We start from the raw sequence: 18,872 nt of genomic DNA, 5'->3' as shown, positions 1-18,872 counted from the left end.
TGTTTAACCTTCTAAGATGCTTTTAAAGAGGATGCTTTTTTGCAAAAATACTCTGGGTCTTTTTTTGTTTGTTTGTTTTTCCAATATTCCCAAGAGTCTCCCCAATCTTTGATATTCAAATTATTCTCCTTTGGAGTACCTGTTGAGTCATAAACCTTGCTGGTTTTCTTCTCTGTTTTACTTCTTAACTGTTCTAACTGGCTTTATGTGCAATTTGAGTAGTACTCAAATAGCATTCATGAAATCCTGCATTTTTCCTTGATATTGACTTTGAGTCAATTTATATTACATTATTGTCAATTTCATTATATTATTTACAGCCATAAATGGAATCCTAAAAGAAGAGATAAATTTACAACATCCAATGATGAAGGAAAGACCAACTAACAAAACTTTTATCATAATAGGTAAGGACAGGCTTTTTAGTGTTGAGGAGGGAAGAATATTTGAGTAGGAACAATTAATGAGTGATGTATAAATTAATCAGTATTTTATGATGTGAGAACTTTTGTTTGTGTGATGAATATTCAGATAATGGGAACTCTCTGTTTTGTCTTTAGTCTTCAGATATGAGACTGTGGCTTTATGTGTGGCAAATTCTGAAGCTTTTCAAGTTTAATATAAAAGCTTCCCCATCTTACAAAAACTCATCAACTGTTTCTTTGAAAGTACCATAAAAATGTGTTTTTTGTGTGTGCACATATGTGTATAACATCAGACATTGCATAAAAGTGAATTGATTTCTTCAAAGTAATAAGATGGAAATTCATCCAGAGCATTGACTTAAATTGGGCTGTCAGTGTTGATAGTGATATTTATTTAACATGAATAATATTCTAATTCCCAAGAAAGATATTTCTCTGTGTGATAGATACTAGACTAAAGAATGCAGTGCCAGACAACTCACTGTTACATTATAATAGCTATCCCAAGTGCAAATCCATACCAAGGAAAAGAAAGCCCGGATGACAGGACTAGATGAACTACAGGTACAATTAACCACTCACTGCATGGATGAATTTAGTACCATCTATCACAAGCTAATTGGTTAAAAGTGAGTCGTGGGGCTCCTGGGTGGCTCAGTTGGTTAAGCAACTGCCTTCAGCTCAGGTCATGATCCGGGAGTCCGGGGATCGAATCCCACATCGGGCTCCCAGCCCCACAGGAACTCTTCTCTTCTCTCTGACCTTCTCCCCTCTCATGCTCACTCTCACTCTCCCTCTCTTTCTCTCTCTCAAATAAATAAAAAAATTTTTTAAGTAAGTCTTGAAGTAGAAATAATGAAAAGAGAAAAAACAGTAATCGAGAAGTGGGTGCTATTAATGTCCATACTCATGGTCAAATGTTAGAAACATTTATTAAACATCAGAATTTTTAAAATTCTAACCTTTATTGTTTAAAGACTTTTGAATAATGTTAAGACAAAAACTTTTCTAGGTTTCCATATATGTACTAAGTTCTATGATTAGAAAATAAATCTCATCCTAACTTGAAGTGATTTCTCTCTCCCCTGAAGTTCTAGAAGCTTCATTTTCCATGTTGCTTTTTTTAATGTAAATTTTGTTAACATATGTGCAGTATTAGTTTCTAGAGTAGAAGTTAGTGATTAATCACTTACATAAACACCCAGTGTTGCCTTCTTGACAAATAATTTTGTACCAAACTTGAGACCTTATGCTATTTTCTGCAATATATTTAAATTTCATATTGTTACTGAACTATTTTTGTGCCTGTACCTTCCCATCACATTCTCCCACTTCTACTACAGTGCCTTGTAGACATGGCCAAAATATTTATTTGATCTTACTGATAAAAACCCATTCTTTTCCAGAATAAGAAAAATGGCCTTGACTTCTATTTAAGATATGATACATTAATCTCATAAAATTATGCAAACCTTTTTTGTTTATTTTTTGTTTTTGTTTTCTTTTTTTGTTTTTCGTCCAATATTTTATTTAAAATCAAGTTAGCATATAGTGCAGTATTTGTTTCAGGAGTAGAATATAGTGATTCATCACTTACGTATAACACCCAGTTCTCATTCCAGGAAGTGCCCTTCTTAATACCTATCACTCATTTAGACCATTCCCCCTCACCTCCCCTCCATCAACCATCAATTTTCTCTATAGATAAGAGTCTTGTGATTTGACTCCCTCTCTCTTTTTATCTTATTTTATTTTTCTTTACCTTCCCCATGTTCATCTGTTTAGTTTCTTAAATTCCACAAATGAATGAAATCAATCATTCGATGTTTGTCTTTCTGTCAGTGACTTATTTTGCTTAACGTACTACATTCTGGTTCTATCCACATCATTGCAAATGGCAAGATTTCATTCTTTTTTTTTTTTTTTAAAGATTTTATTTATTTATTTGACAGAGAGAGAAATCACAAGTAGGCAGAGAGTCAGGCAGAGAGAGAGAGAGAAGCAGGCTCCCGCTGAGCAAAGAGCCCGATGCGGGGCTCGATCCCAGGACACTGAGATCATGACCTGAGCCGAAGGCAGCGGCTTAATCCACTGAGCCACCCAGGCGCCCCAGATTTCATTCTTTTTGATGGCTTAGTAATATTCCATTATATATAAATATACATATATATATATAAATATAATATAATTAATATAATATAAATATAATAAATATAATATTAATATACATAGTTTATATTATATATAAATATACATATATATAATTCATCTTTCAGTGGATATTTGGATTTTTTCCATAATTTGGCTATTGTTGATACTGCTGCTATAAACATTGGGTACACATGCTCCTTCAAACCAGTATTTTTGTATCGTTTGGATAAATACCTGGTAGTGTAATTCCTGGGTCATAGGGTAGCTCTCTTTTTAACTTTTCGAGGAACCTCCATACTATTTTCCCAGAGTGGTTGCACCAGTTTCCATTCCCATCAGCAGTGTAAAAGGGTTCCCCCTTCTCTACCCTGGCCAACATCTGTTGTTTCCTAAGTTGTTAATTTTAGCCATTTTGACAAGTGTGAGGTGGTACCTCATTATTCTTTTGATTTGTCTTCCCTGATGATGAGAGAAGTTGAGCGTTTTTTCATGTGTCTCTTGGCCATATGTATGCCTTCTTTGGAGAAATGTCTGTTCATGTCTTCTGCCCATTTCTTAACTGGATTATTTAACTTTTGGTGTTGACTTTGATAAGTTCTTTATAGATTTTGGATACTAGTCCTTTATCTGATACATCATTTGCAAATATCTTCTCCTATTTAATAAGTTGCCTTTAGTTTTGTTGATTGTTTCCTTTGCTGTTATGCAAAACTTTTATAGCAAATATTAATATTACCCCCATTACTAAACTTAAAATGAGTTCTTTGTCCAATATAGCTTATAAGTAAAATTTCAAATAGATGCTCTAAAGACTTTTAAAGATGATACTACTCATGAAAATGAGGTATGTTTGTTTGTTTGTTTTTAATTTATTTATTTATTTTTTTAATAAATATATAATGTATTTTTATCCCCAGGGGTACAGGTCTGTGAATTGCTAGATTTACACACTTCACAGCACTCACCATAGCACATACCCTCCCCAGTTTCCATAACCCCATCCCCTTCTCCCGACCCCGCTCCCCCCAGCAACCCTCAGTTTGTTTTGTGAGATTAAGAGTCACTTATGGTTTTTGTCTCCCTCCCGATCCCATCTTGTTTCATTTATTCTTCTCCTACCCCCCAAACCCCCCATGTTGCATCTCCACTTCAATGAGGTATGTTTGTGAAGCTATGTAGAAGCAGAAACAATTAAACCTTGAGCAACATGGATTTGAACTGCTATGGGTCCATTTACATGCAGAATGCTTTTGATACAGCACAGACCTGTAAATGTATTTCTCTTCCTTATGATTTTAATAACATTTTCTTTGTCTAGCTTACTTTATTGTAAGAATTCAGTATATAATACATGTAATGTACAAAACGTGTTAACTGACTGTATATGTTATCTATAAGGCTTCAGGTCAACAATAAGCTATTAGTAAAGATTTTGGGGAGTCAAAAATTATAAATGGATATTCAACTACATAGGGAGTCAGTACCCCTGACCCTCATGTTGTTCAAGGGCCAACTGTATTTTTTTTACACTGCTGGTAGATGTAAAACTCTTAAAAGCAGTTAAGATATATATGTATACCAGAAGCCTAAAGTTATTATTATCCTTGACCCAATTTCTAAAAATCTATTCCAAAGAAGTATAGAAAAAGTCTTATCTCAAGGAAATTTGCAAGATTATTTATAATAATTAAATTTGGAAAGAACCTAAATAACACAGTAGTGAATGGTAATAAACAAATTACAGGACAATATTATGATATTGTTTTATATAATGTTTGCAAAGATTTTGTTGAAGCATGGGCTTTTTTGTTAAAAATGCATAAAGTTTAAAATTCCGGAAGAAGATATACAAAAATCAACAGTTGAACCATGAATTGTGTTTGAGTGGTAGAGTTGTTTCATTCTTACACTTCATTTGTATTCCCTAATAACCCTATAAAATCATATACAGTTGTATATGAGTATCTGTTTGTCATAGATCCCTTTGGGAAGTTTACTTTCCACCTTTGAATTCTTGTAACATTTTTGTTAAAAAAAAATTGACCGTAAATATGAGGGTTTGTTTTGGGATTTTCAGTTGGATTCCATTGGTCTGTGTCTATCTTTATGCCAGTACCACACTCTTAATTACTTAGTTTTGTGATGATTACTGTAAGATTTTTTTAATTTAATTTTATTTTTTCAGTGTTTCAAGATTTGTTGTTTATGGACCACACCCAGTGCTCCACGCAATATGTGCCCTTCTTAATACCCACCAACAGGCTCACCCATCCTCCCACCCCCCTCCCCTCTAAAACCCTCAGTTTGTTTCTCAGAGTCCACAGTCTCTCATGCTTCATCTCCCTCTACAATTTCCCCCACTTCACTTTTCCTTTCCTTCTAGTGACCTTCATGTTATTCTTTATGTTCCACAAGTAAGTGAAACCATGTGATAGTTGACTCCCTCTGCTTGACTATTTCACTCAGAATAATCTCCTCTAGTCCCATCCATGTTGACACAAAAGTTGGGTATTCATGATTTCTGATGGTTGAGTAATATCCCATTGTATATATGGACCATATCTTCTTTATCCATTCATCTGCTGAAGGGCATCCCAGCTATTTCCACAGTTTGACAAATGTGGCCATTGCTGCTATGAACATTGGGGTACATATGGCCCTTCTTTTCACTACATCTGTATCTTTGGGGTAAATACCCAATAGTGCAATTGTAGGGTCATAAGGTAGCTCTATTTTTAATTTCTTGAGGAATCTCCACACTGCTTTACAAAGTGGCTGCACCAACTTGCATTCCCACCAACAGTGGAAGAGGGTTCCCCTTTCTCCACATCCTCTCCATAACATTGTTGTTTACTGTCTTGTTAATTTTGGCCATTCTAACCCATGTAAGGTAGTATCTCAATGTGGTTTTGATATGAATCTCCCTGGTGGCTAATGATGATGAACATTTTTTCATGTATCTGTTAGCCATTTGTATGTCTTCTTTGGAGAAGTGTCTGTTCATGTCTTCTGCCCATTTTTTAATGTAATTATGTGTTTTTTGAGTGCTGAGTTTGAGGAGTTCTTTATAGATGTTGGCTATCAGCCCTTTGTCTGTAGTGTCATTTGCAAATAACTTCTCCCATTCCATGGATTCCCTCTTTGTTTTGTTAACTGTTTCCTTGGCTGTGCAGAAGCTTTTTATCTTGATGAAGTCCCAAAAGTTCATTTTCACTTTTGTTTCCTTTTCCTTTGGAGACATGTCTTGAAAGAAGTTGCTGTGGCTGATATCGAAAAGGTTACTACCTATGTTCTCCTCTAGGATTTTGATGGATTCCTCTCACGTTGAGGTCTTTTATCCATTTCGAGTTTATTCTTTGTGTATGATGTACGATTCTTTGTGTATGGTGTACAAGAATGGTCAAGTTTCATTTTTCTATACATAGCTGTCCAATTTCCCAAGCACCATTTATTGAAGAAACTGTTTTTTTTTTCCACTGGATTTTTTTCTTGCTTTGTCAAAGACTATTTGACCACAGAGTTGAGGGTCCATATCTGGGCTCTCTACTCTGCTCCATTGGCCTATGTGTTCTGTTTTTGTGCCAGTACTGTGCTATCTTGGTGATCACATGACCAGGTGGGTCCCTGGGGTGCAAGGGTGGTTTAACATTCGCAAATCAATCAATGTGATAGAACAAATCAATAAAAGAAAAAAAACCACATGGTCCTCTCAAGTGATGCAGAAAAAGCATTTAACAAAATACAGCATCCTTTCCTGATTAAAATGCTTTGAAGTATACAGATAGAGGAACATTCCTCAACTTAAAATCCATCTATGAAAAGCCCACAGTGAATATCATTCTCAATGGGAAAAGGCTAATAGTCTTCCATTGAGATCAGGAACACGACAAGCATGTCCACTCTTGCCACTGTTATTCAATATAGTACTAGAAGTCCTAGCAACAGCAATCAAACAACAAAAAGAAATAAAAGGTTTTCACATTGGCAAAGAAGAAGTCAAACTCTCTCTCTTCGCAGATGACATGATACTTTATATGGAAAACCCAGAAGACTCCACCCCCAAATTATTAGAACTCATACAGCAGTTCAGTAATGTGGCAAGATACAAAATCAATGCACAGAAATCAGTTGCTTTCTTATACACCAACAATGAAACTATAGAAAGAGAAATTAGAGGATTGACTCCATTTACTATAGCACCGAGAACCATCAGGTACCTTGGAATAAGCCTAACCAAAGAGGTAAAGGCTCTGTACTTGAGGAACTACAGAACACTAATGAAAGAAGTTGAAGAAGACACAAAAAGATGGAAGAACATCCATGCTCATGGATCAGAAGAATAAACATTGTTAAAATGTCTGTACTGCCCAGAGCAATCTATACTTTCAATGCCATCCCGATCAAAATACTACCAGAATTTTTCAAACTGCTGGAACAAACAATCCTAAAATTCATGTATCCGAAAATTTGTGTGGAACTAGAAAAGACCCCAAATTGCTAAGGAAATGTTGAAAAAGAAAAACAAAGCTGGGGGCATCATGTTGCATGATTAATGTAAGGAATTGAGTTCTCCAACTTGGTCCTTCTTTTTCAAGATTGTTTGTCCTGGCTATTCTGGGTCCCTTGAATTCTCATATAAATTTTACATATTCAGCCTGTCAATTTCTACAAAGAAGCCAGCTGTGATTTTGATAGACATTGCATTTAATCTAAAGATCAATTTGGGGAATGTCGTGTCTTAGCAATAATAGTAAGGCTCATATTCATCCATGAACATGTATTTCCATTTAGTTAAGTCTTAATTTTCTTCAGTAAACTTTCACAGTTTTTAGAGTGTAATTATATACTTCTTTTGCTAAATTTGTTCCTAAATATTTTATTCCTTTGATACTATTTTAAATGGAATTGTTTCTTTTCTTTTTATTATTATTTTTTAATTATTTTTTATTATGTTCAATTAGCCACTGTATAGTACTTCATTAGTTTGGAATTGTTTCTTAATATCATTTCATATTGTTCATTGTCAATATAGAGAAAGTGACTGATTTTTTATATTGATCTTGTCTTGCAACTTTGCTGAACTCATTTATAAATTTTTATAGTTTCTTAGAGAATTCCTTTGAATTTCCTACAAAGAAGACCATATCATCTGAAATAGAGATAGTTTTACTTATGCCTGATCTAGGTCCCTCATATTTCATTTTCTTGCCTAGTTTCCCTGGCTAGAACCTCCAGTATAATGTTGAATAGAAGTGTTAACAGTGGATATCCTTTGTCTTTTTCCCAATGTAGGAAGAAAGCACTCATTCTTTCTTTTTTTTTTTTTTAAAGAGTTTATTTATTTATCTGACAGACAGAGATCACAAGCAGGCTTCCTGCTGAGCAGAGAACCCGATGTGGGGCTCAATCCCAGAACCCTGAGATCATGACCCAAGCCAAAGGCAGAGTCTTCAACCCAGTGAGCCACCAGGCACTCCAAAAAAACACTCATTCTTACCCTGTTAATTATGATATGAGCTGTGGATTGTTAAAAGATGGTTTTTATTCTTTGAGGAAGTTCACTTCTCTAATTCTAATTTGTAGAGGATTTTTTAAAGATTTTATTTATTTATGTATTTGAAAGAGAGAGAGATACCAAGAGAGACTATGGGGATATAACGGGAAGAGGGAGAAGCAAGATCCCACTGAGCAGGGAGCCCTACACAGGGCTTGATCCCAGGACCCTGAAATCATGACCTGAGCTGATGGTAGACGTTTACCCAACTGAGCCACCTAGGCATCCCTAATCTGTAGATATTTTTATCATCAAGAGGTGTTGGATTTTATTTATTTATTATTTATTTATTATTATTTTATTTGTTCTGTTGAGATAATAACATGTGATTTTTCTTTATTCTACTGATACAGTGTATTAAATTAATTCATTTTGGATGTTAAACCAACCTTACATTCCTGGGATACGTTCCATATAGTCATGGTGTATGATACTTTTTATATGTTGCCAGATTTGGTTTCCTGCTACTTAATTTAAGATGTTTGTGTCTATATTCATAAGAGAGATTGATCTGTAGTTTTCTTTTCTTGTGATGTCTTTGTCTAATTTTTGTATCAGAGTAATAATGGCTTCAAAATGAGTTGAGAAATGCTCTCCCACAAATTAGTTTCTACTCATTTTTTTCCCTGTGTTTAGGTCATACTTTAATGTTTTTTGCATGTCTTATAATTTTTTGCTGTTCGAAACTTGACATTTTCAATAGCCTATCAACTCTAGATACTGAGTCTCTCTTCCAGGACTTTTTTATTGTTCTTTGCTTGTTTATTTGTTTAATTACTTACAGACTATTTTAGTTAGTTCTGTTTCCCCCATTGGTCAGGCTTCTGTTAATACTCCTGAAATGGTTTGGGTTTGCCCATGCACATGGTCCCCATGTAATAACAGTATTTATAACATAGCTCTTTTTACTTTCTTGATCATTATTATGCTGTCTGCCTCTGTCGGTATCTCACACATCTGTTGAGCTTCACTGATTGCTGGTGGAATACTTTGTTGTTTTTGACAAGGCTTAAGGACACAAATTACTCTATAGTCTGATCCAATTAAATTCTAGCCTCTTTGCTAGAGTAGGTTTTGAGGCCTTTCTTTTTGAAGTTTGTTCCTACCCTAGAAGGACTCTTCTTTCTGTCTCTTTCCTTGGTTCTCTCTGTTAAAAATCCTATTTTCCTGAGGTATTTTTTTGTTTTATTTGGTAACTGATTTATAATTTATTTATTATTCTGTACTGATGTGGCCTGCCATTTATTTTGTTTCTCGTGAAGAGTTACTAGCCTTCTCGTACTTTCTTACTTGTGTCACCCTTAATCCTGAACTTTTCTACACTCTGTTCTAAATAAAATTACTTATTTTGGAGAGAGCTTTAAAACTCCATTTTTATGGCCTGCATCTATGCCTAGGCAAAATCTCTGAGCCACTGCTCTGAAGCTATGGACAAGGGCAGTGGTCCACTTTTCTTGGGGTGACACCCATTTTATGAATGGGACAGTTGGTGGAACAGTCGCCTCTGATCATCTTGGCTTGCCCCTGCTGGTGTGGAACTTCTACCCTAAAACTGAGCTGGGGCAAGGATGATTGAGGCCATTTGTTCTCAGCCTTCTTCACCTCTGCTCTGCAAGTAAGGGCTAATTACAATTGCAAAAAGGGTTGTTTATTTGCTTTTTGCCCTTAAAACCGTTTCTAGAAATTATAAATGTTAGTGCTTTTATAATTTTTCCAGCTTTGACTGTTTCTCTGGTAAGCTCCTTACTCCTCATCCATTCCAGAAGTGGATCTGGGCCATTACCTTTTGGATGGTATCCCATCAACATTTCTGTTCTTCTCAGAAGGATGTTTGTTTCTGTGTGATTTATCATTTATTAATCTATCAGTTTAGCTCTAGAAATCAGCATCATCATGCCACAAACCACTTTGTACGCTAAGGGCAATGAATTACAGCATGCCCAAATGTCAGTAATACATGTTTAGACTTAATGTCAACATGTGTGAATAGGTGTAACCTAACTTAAGATCATCTGTTTATACAGATGATACCCTGTAGGTCATCTAGGAAAGGGAATAACTAATTCTGGATCATAGGCAGTCTCGGTTTTTATCATGTTATCGCCCCCATCCATACCAGGGTGACAAAGCGGGACTAGGGAAACTTTCTCTTTCTCTGATACAAGATTATCCCCCAGTTAACCTAAACTACATTAATACAGGCTGGGTTCTCCTTCCTTCTACAGCAACCATTCTCCTCCCAGAGCTTCCCTGGCAAAGGTGATCTTGGTCTGTCCGCTGTTTAAAAAGTTTTGTTTCAAGTTCGGAATTATAAGAGTTCTTAATTTTAAGAGCTTACCTCCAAAAAGTTAAAGAATTTTTAAGAGTTCTTGCTTCCCCCTTTCTAATCTACATTGACTAATCATCTACTTTCATTCACCCACAAAAACTGAAAGAACATCTGGTTCTGTTGTCTGACTGAACTTTCAGACACCTACATATAAGATATATAAAATTTCAGGGTTTTTAAAAAAGATTTTGTTTATTTTAGAGAGAGCGAGAATGGGGGGAGAACCAGAGGGAGAAGGGGAGAGCATCTCAAGCAGACTATACTCTGATGCAGGGCTCCATCTCATGACCCTGAGATCACAACCTGAGCTGAAACCAAGAGTCAGACACTCAATTGATTGTGCCACCCAGGTGCCCCTGTAAAATCCCAGTTTTATTCCATTTTCTTAAGGATATTTTTCTCTTCTGTTTTATAACTGATGCACAGTCATTTCCCATTATTTACTAAAGTTTTTGTTTTATTGTACTTCTCCCACATGCAAGGTTAATAGATTTCTATGTTGTATCATTACTAATTTCCCAAATATCTGATGGCCAGCCTGTGTGATAAACTTCATAACATTCCCTGTTTGGCCACAGTTTACCTTTCTTGCCTCACATCTGATCTTCTGCCTGTGTTCCACTCATACTGCACCAACAACTTACTACTTTCTCAGAACACACCATTTATGTCACATGTCCATGCTTTTGATATCAGAAATGCCTAGCCAAGTGATTGCAACCATCTTCTGATAATTTTGTGAGGAACCAGAGCCTCAGTCCACTCCTACTGACTCAGAATTTTTATGTTGATTTATTCTTAAAAGCTTCTCAGTTGATTCTAAAGCTACGTAAGAACCATTGCTATGGTCTTTTCTTTCCCTGCAGTGTCCTCCCGATCACGTGCTCTCTCTCTGTCTGACAAAATCTTCCTTGACAAAAGCCAAAAAAGAGAGAAGGAAAGAGACTAAGAGAGTTGAGAGACCTAACTAAAATACTACTTTCCAAAAAAATTTTCCTCGTTTTTATCTCCATTTTTAATCTAGTGGATATTTGTTGTTGTTCTTGGTGAATTAGTATCAGAGTCCTCTTTCTTTGTTTAGGGGGTCCCTTAGCTTCTAAATTAAAGATAGTTCCTACCTGAGAGGCTCAAAATATCAACTACTTGCATTTGAGCATGAGTTTGTAAGCAAGACTCTGACTGTTCAGGTATATACTCCACAGTCTTTGAGGCAAAAACTAGAGCCATGAGAAAACAGGCCATAAACTCCATTTTTAGAGAAGGTAAACATATAGCAACTGCTTCCATTTTCCAGATACAACAGAAAAGCTATTCTAGAGGCAGCATCTAGCTTGCAGCTTCTAAACAGCAGCGTTGTATGCTGGGGCCCCTTTTCCTAGACTGGTAGCCTCCAAAGCTAATTCTCCAGCTTCCTGGAGAATTCTGTGAGGTCCTTCCTATTAATAAATTTACTTTCTGCTGAAATTGCATCAAGTTGGTTTCTATCACCGGTAACTAAGATATAGAGACACCTAATAAAATAATCACTTCTCTATAGCCCCACAGCACTTCATTCACAGGCCAAATGGGAATAAATCATACTGTTTTATTGTTAATTGCCAGTAGGATATGGACTAACTGTCAAAAGGGAAGGAAAGAACATTCTAGGCAGAACGCCTAGCAGGAAGCCATGTGGCTGGAAGCAATATAGAGAATACCAGGACCCAAAGGGAACTTTTGCCTAAATGATAAATTAGACTAATTGGTGAAAGGTGTCAGTGAATAGGAAGCTGTAAGAGGAGTTAAGTAACTGGATCACAGTATCTCTAAAAGACCATGTGAAGACATTTTTACTTCTCTTAGGTTCAGTAACAATGTAAATCTATTGAGGTTTTTAAAATGGCAGATGTTATGCTCAGATTTGTATTTTGGAAAAACCTCCTCTGTGGCATGAATAATAAATTGGAGATGGGAAAATGCTGGTGATTTTACTTGGATTTGAGTTTTGCTCATAATATTTAGAGGTCTGTATTGCTCTAAGCTCATCACTGCCTTTTGGCTATGTCCTCCTACTCATCCTACATTTTTCCTTTTGGGGCAATCCAAGGTGAAGACCTCTCCTTTCTCATCTTTCAGTCCTTTAACCTTTGAAGCTAAGATGTAGAACAAGACTAGGGCAATATTTTTTCCATGTATCTTACTATTATTAGTAACAGTTGCAAATGAAGAGACTCATTTTTATCAAGTCCATTTAATTTCACGTAGATCTATAACTCAGTTTGGATTCTTTTGATATCCAGGTATTTAAGCTGTTCTAGGTTTGTTTGTTTGCTTTTTTGAAGAATTTGGTAGCTTTCATCTTATTCTTATTTTTTTTAAACTAAAACTGCAAACCAAAAAAGGATATACCATACCAAAATATATGCTAATAATGTATCTCTATATTATCTTACATAGTACGTACACACACACGCACGCGTGCATACACAAATGTCTTTATTTCAAGAGCTATTCAAAATAAAAGTTCAATTTGAAAATACTGTTTGTATTTTTATACGGTCCCAGAGAGTCAAATGATGATTGCAAATGGCCAGATTGAGATGCCCAGCCAAATAATTAGAGTTGCTACTGATTTTTATAAGTATGACCTTCTGAATTTTAGTAAATCCCCCAAATCATTACAAAAGGAATTCAGTGGTAAATCAATTTGGGTTTTCATTCATTAGTATAGTCAAAGGCCTTTAATATCTGAAGTCCAGAAAATCTTTCTAAGCATACTTAAAAAAAGCAATACCCCAAACAAAAGCGAGGCTTTTGGTGGCTAATATATGCACAGTTGGTAGAGACCAGACTGTAAGGCCACCCGTGGGACCAGCCTGCTTACCATGACAGCACAGCAGGGGCAAGTGCAGGAAGAGGTTTAAGGCAAGAACAAGAGTTTTCCAAATTCCAGGCTGTTAATTTATATGAATGGTCTGTGGATCTTATTTGTCCACATTATTTCTTGGTTATTTTAACTAACAAACAAATAAGAGTATAGAATTTGATTAAGAAACAAAAAAGCATACATTCTTTGTCCAAGGCATATTTAAGGAAATAGTAAGTTAAGTCATTTGAAATTGACATTTCTGCTAGTTAAAAATGATTGAATATGGGCAATTTCATTTGGTTCAAGCTATTAAAGCCTATCAATGCACTGTGCCGTACCATAACAGACAGCCCACCATGAGTTTGCTCATTCTGAGTAGATATGATTGCATTTTTTCTCCATTTTTTTATATCAGCAATTAATTTTAACAAAATATTTACTTTTTCAAATAAATGTAATCTTAGTAGGTGCCAGAAACACTTTTTATGGACATTTTAAAAACAGGTTATCAAATTCAAAAGAGACCTTTTAATTGTAAAGAAGTGGCAATAGGGTACAAATATACTGGGGAGCTGACCAAGCCTATAATTTTTTAATGCCCTCTTGGTGGAGATTCTAGAATTCAGGGATTTTCCAGAACCATTACAGAATTAGATAATATATACTTATACCAAATAGTTTTCCCTAATTCCTAAAATCTTAGAGTCTTGGGAAAGATGGAGGTCACTATAAATAATTTTTTAAATAATAATAGTAATTATAGCAGATAATACTTAAATAGTGTTTACTGTGCCAGGCACTATTTTAAATGCTTTACATATATTAAGTCATTTAAACCTCACAGCAATCGAGTGAAGTAGCTAATAGTAAGTGTCATTATCCCCATTACACAAATGAGGAAGTAGAGATACAGAACACTTAAACAATTTGTATTAAGTCACACAGCAAATAAGTGCCTGAGCCAAAATTTAAACTCAAGCATTCTGGCGCCAGAGTTACTACTTACCTAATAACAAATAAACTGCCTCTCAATATGAAAAAGGTCCAGCATCACTGAGTCAATTTTAACATTGGCACGAGTTGCAATAGTGGTTGAAATACTAAGTTCTTCAATGGAGGTTGTCATGCTTCTTTCCATTCCAATAGCTACCCTTTCAGACTGTTGCAGTACTTCTCTAGCTAGGATACAGATTTCTAATCGTCTCCCCGTTCTGGGCCAGTCAGCATTCCCACTGCTAGATTAATATAAATAAATCATCACTTTAATCGTGTCACTGCCTTGCTCAAATCCCTTTCCTGACTCCGTATTTCCACTGCCAGGAAAGGATGTAAAGAGGTGTGCACCAGGATCTGGTAGCATAACCTGAAAGCTCTTTATCACAAGCTCAACATTTCTTTGAAGTTTTCTGTTTTATCTTAAAAGTTCACCCAGATTTTATATCTATATACATCTGTTGGTTTTAATATCAAAATAATGTTTAAAATTAGATATCATATAATATGTCTGTTTTTAATATAAAAATAATGCTTAAATTTAGATATCATATAATAACTTAATTCTACATTTTCAAAGAAAATTGATGAGTCAGAGATGCTTCATGTGTGCCATGGTCGTTCTAGTGTCACATGAATTACGTGTACTCCTGTTTGAAGAGCCTGAGTGTACAGGATATATTTGGGGTGTCTTTGCTACATATTTAAGACCCAATTATCTGGTCCCCTCCCAACCTTCCCATCTTATAACTTGCTATTTCCCTACATTGATCCTCTGATAAACCCACCCACCTAATCATCCAGTTATTTACCACATACCCACTACATACCAGGCACTGTCTCCTGAAGATGGCTTGTACTGCATACCACCTATATATTGTGGCTTTTGTCCTTTCTCCCTGCTTGGAATACCTTCTCACCCTATTTCTATTTAAGTGCTAATCCTTCAAGACCTAATTCAGATAGCTCTTCCTGACTATCCCAAGCAGGATTCTGAATTCCTATAACACTTACTTTGTGCTTATTATATGTTATGTTTTTTATATTTGTATGACTAGGTCTTAAACATAACAGGCAGAAAAGTGAGAAAAGGACACAGGCACAGGAATATGAAGTAGCACAGGGTATTCCAGTAAATAGGAGGTTGTTTCAAATAACTGGAAGGTAGGCTATACACTGGTAATATAAAAAGAGTAGGGACCTTTGGGAGAAGGGGGGTGGGGTTATGGACATTGGGGAGGGTATGTGCTATGGTGAGTGCTGTGAAGTGTGTAAACCTGGCGATTCACAGACCTGTACCCCTGGGGATAAAATATATTATATGTTTATAAAAAATAAAAAATTTAAAAAGAGTAGGGACCAGATCATGAAGGGATATATAACACGTGCTAAAAAATGGACATCTCACCCACCCCAGCTCCCACTGTAATTAATGGGCAACCAGCAAAGAATTCAAACAGGTAATCATTTATTATACTGGTCATAATAAACTTTGATGTAAATTCTGTAGTTTTTAATATTCTTCAGTTTTTTAGATCTTACTTTTATATCTATGTAAAATTATGATCATGTCTTTATGAAGTCCTTTTTTAACTTAACCCACTCTATATCTTTTCTGTATTCAGTGGATACACACATAGACAGGAATTTTGCTCATTGCTTTAAAAAATGGAATCTGGAATCTTGGAGTGCCTGGTGGCTCAGTGGGTTAAAGCCTCTGCCTTCAGCTCAGGTCATGATCCCAGGCTCCTAGGATCGAGCCCCACATCAGGCTCTCTGCTCAGCAGGAGCCTGCTTCCCCCTCTCTCTCTCTGCCTGCTTCTCTGCCTACTTGTGATCTCCATCTGTCAAATAAATAAAATCTTAAAAAAAAAAAAAAAAAGGAATCTCTCACACACACACACAAATGGCCCAACATTTCACATTTTTCATTCTACACTGCTTTGTAGAAATAGCTCTAATTTTTTAAATCACTGTGATATATTGTATAGTATGGATGTACCAAAATTTATTCAACAATTGCTTTGTTTCCAGTTTCTTGATATTTTTAAGGTATTATATCTGAGTCAAACCTTAGGTTTATTTCACTAAGCTTCACCGTAATCTTGATCAATCTATCATGAACTGTTAAATATTTCGGGTAGGTTTGGGTATATAAGACAAAAGTAAACTTATGTTGGTAATCTGTCTAATTTATTATGACCCTATCTCGTATTCTCTGTTGCTTTCAAATTAGTGGATGTTTAGGAGTTATTCCCAATAGTAATATATCATCAAAAGTCTTGAAACAGACCCATCTGATGACTCAAATTTTGAGTTCAAGTATTGTGATATCATACATATTAACATAAGGAAATTACAATAATATTTTTCAAAGTAAGATGTTAATAGGAATTTCAAAAAGATTCCATGGTCAGATTATTTGGGAAAATACACTAGATTGAACTGGGCTCTGCAAGCATGCATTACGTTTTTCTGACTGTATCATTCTATGAAATACCATTTGGTAAACAGTGTCATACATTATTCTAAAACAGTTTAGACAGCTGAATTGTGTTCAGTCATGTGGTAGATACCCAAAAGCCATTTTCATGGCACCTGCATTAGCCCCAAAGTTGTACAGGTATGGGAAAACAAACCCACTCAGATTGCTACTGACTTGTCTCAGTGTTTCTCCCACTGTTCCTCTTCATACCTCTATTACATCTATTATTCAACCACAAAGGCTTAGAATTCCACTGATACTAGATTATGAAAAGTTTTAAAGCATCTGCAGTACTTTCTTTACTTTCATGCTTTTGCAAACCTTTCCTCTTCCATCTATCTGTAATCCTCTCTTTCTTCTTATATTTCTCTGTATTGAGATCTCTAAATGCTTCTTTCTTTGGAAGGTTTCCCCAAACTCTTTAGTGAAAATTGAACCATTCCTTGTTTGGTTTTCTTATACCATTTTGCATTTCTTTCAGTGATAATACATTTAACTTCCTGCCTTATGATTCATATGGTTGTTGTGCATGTTTGTTGTATTAAACATCATGCTATGATTCCAGTCCTTACTGTCACAGAGCTCATAGGCTAGCTGATGGGGCACTATATAAATAAATTTATACAATTTAATGTGATAAGTATTTATAAAGGTATACAATGGTAGTAGGAATAAGGTAAACATAAGAAAACATTTGCATTTGTAAATTAACTTACACAACTAAGATTTTAACTTCATTTATAATAGTCTACTCTAGAATTAAGTGAAGTAGATGTTGTAGTGGTTATTACACATAATTTCCTCTTCTAGTACCTTATAGGTGCCTTGTTATTTATTTATTTCCGATTATACTTGGCACTACTACAGATACATAGGATACACTCAATTAATGTTTGTTAAATTGAACTAATTTCCTGGAGTTGCTCATTAAAAAAAAAGAAAACTTTATTGCCCAGTCTACGATTTATTATGCCTGCATAATCAGACTGTTTTATTCCTAACTTAAGATATAATTGTAGGGAAGGTGACAAACACAAAATTTTTAAATCTAGATTATTATTTGACTCTTTCTCCACAGAACTTTTGAAACCATAGACTTAGTTCCATGGGACTACCTTTGCACAAAATATTTATGGAATTGCTTTTGTTCTGTGACCACTATTTTAAATATACACACAAGTTTCATCTGAATTCTGAAATCAACTAAATGTCATCTCCAGCTATGTTTAGTGGGTCAAAAGTTATGTATGCCTTTTGGATCAAAAACAAGAGATCTTGTGTGGTGCAAAAGCTAATTGTAAAGATATTTACAAAACAGAAATTTCAAAAATACTTCAAACAATTCCAGAATTTCTGGGACGGCCTTATAACTTCCCAAAATAGACATTTGAAAGACAGAACTGATTTAAAGCATATTTATTAAAATACCAGACTCTACATAGGCTCAGTTTATAATTCTGGTTTATTAAGAAGATTGTTGGTTTAACTGAACTGGAATTCAAGCATTTTATTATTTTCTGACTAGTAATCAGTCTAATAATATTTTGAATTGGTATGAAACTTTTACCAGCGGCACTGATATAATAACTTATTTTTAACTAGAGAATAGCATTCTTATCTCACTTTAATTCTGTAAAAATTGTGGTTATAGCTCAGTTTTTTTATTTTTATTAGGTATTTTTCTTCATAAGAAAATATATACATTCATGCTCATGATTTTCTCATAATTATATTCATTGTTGTCATCTGGTAATGATAATGGAGGGTGAGACCAAAAGTCACCCTCATTACTTGATTAGCTATCCTTTACCTAAAGGAAACTAATCTGGAAATAAGACCAAGGACATATCAGATGGAGCAAATATTTTAAAACGGCATTTATTTCAACAGCACTTACTCAGTTTCTGAGAAATGAAACAGGAATTGAGCTAAAGTTTATTTTTGCGTTAGCCAGAAAGAAAAGAATTGCCAGTCAAATTAATCCTATAGGCATGAAGAGATAGATCTATTTAAGAAAACAAGTGCCTTTTTAAAGCCTTTGAGCTCATTTGAAATATCCATATACTTCCAGTTTTTACTCTGACTTC

The 18,872-nt window shown here is 35.1% G+C and overlaps 1 protein-coding gene across 3 annotated transcripts in view; it reads left to right on the top strand.

The window, feature by feature from the left end:
* The first annotated feature begins 320 nt into the window (after positions 1-320).
* Positions 321-18,872, top strand: part of MBD5 (methyl-CpG binding domain protein 5) — a 178,220-nt gene continuing 159,668 nt past the window's right edge. For all 3 annotated transcript variants that reach the window (XM_032354060.1, XM_032354061.1, XM_032354057.1), the window contains exon 1: positions 321-407. The gene's annotated coding sequence lies outside the window, so the exon portion shown is untranslated. The remainder of the gene's footprint in view (positions 408-18,872) is intronic.

Source organism: Mustela erminea, chromosome 8 (assembly GCF_009829155.1).
Source record: "Mustela erminea isolate mMusErm1 chromosome 8, mMusErm1.Pri, whole genome shotgun sequence".
NCBI classification, from domain to species: Eukaryota; Metazoa; Chordata; class Mammalia; order Carnivora; family Mustelidae; genus Mustela; species Mustela erminea.
Note: the sequence above shows the minus strand (reverse complement) of the source record. Positions and strands in the feature narration are given on the sequence as shown.